The sequence below is a fragment of the Myotis davidii genome, unplaced genomic scaffold (genome assembly GCF_000327345.1).
Source record: "Myotis davidii unplaced genomic scaffold, ASM32734v1 scaffold663, whole genome shotgun sequence".
NCBI lineage: Eukaryota > Metazoa > Chordata > Mammalia > Chiroptera > Vespertilionidae > Myotis > Myotis davidii.
This window is the reverse complement of record NW_006295816.1, coordinates 972,327-973,276: the sequence shown is the minus strand read 5'-3', so window position 1 is coordinate 973,276 and position 950 is coordinate 972,327. Positions and strand designations below refer to the sequence as shown.

The window sequence follows — 950 nt, the reverse complement described above, 5'->3', positions numbered from 1 at the left end:
GAGGCGGCGGCTCCGTGTTTTCCCTGTGAAGTGGCTGATGGTTCCTAGATGCCGGGGGTCCCCTTCTTGTCTCCCGTGTCCGGAACCGATCCTGGAACCTGCCACCCATTCGTCCTCTTCCCGTTGGGGTTTGTTCTCAGCCTCGTCCCGGGAGCAGCCCCGGCGGCTTTTCCTGGCCCGTCCCCAGCTGACGGCCGCTCCCCTCTCCTTCAGGAACAGCTCTGCGGAGAAGGCACCTCCCGCCCTTCGTGGCTCAGTCTTTTCGCATTTTTAACATTTTACCACCCCCCCCCCCCCCGCCCAGGGCAGCCAGCGTCTGTTCAGTGTCTCTCTAGCTTGGCCTCTTCTGGAAACTCCGTAGAAATGGAGTCATGCCGTGCGTGGTCTTTTGCGACTGGCTTCTGTCACGTAGCGTGTTCCAAGGTGCGCACGTGTGGTCGCGTGTATTAGCGCCTCGTGCTGCCCGGTAACACCTTACGGATCTGCTACGACTCATCTGTCCCTCCGCCGGCTGGGTGGCTTCCACATTTGGGCTGCGTGTTCAGAGCTGCCCCGCATTCCTGTGCAGTGTTTGCCTGCAGGGTCTTCCCTTCCCTGGGGTACACGGAGGCTGGAATTGCGGGGTCACGCAGACACTGACTGTGAGGTGTGTCCCGAAGGGGCCACGCCCTTTCCCGCTGGGTGAGGGCTGGCCCCTCTGCACGTCCTGGCTCCGCCCGGAGGGGGCTGGGCGCTGGGGAAGGTGGGACAGTGCCCTAGGGCCTCTCGGGCGCACAGACGCTCCTCTGCTGTTCTGTTGTTTACATGGATTTGCTCACAGAAAGCACGTGTGGTGTGCGAGTGAGCGTGGCCCGAGTGACGCCGGGGGTGGGCACGGCCGCCCGCATGGAGGGGGGACGCCGCCCAGAGGAGGCGCACAGCCCCGTCCTCCCGCTGGCACGGGCTGTGCT

General features: G+C 64.2%; 1 protein-coding gene across 1 annotated transcript in view; it reads left to right on the top strand.

Moving 5' to 3' along the window:
- COL7A1 (collagen type VII alpha 1) overlaps positions 1-950 on the top strand; it is a 60,839-nt gene that overhangs the window by 57,835 nt on the left and 2,054 nt on the right.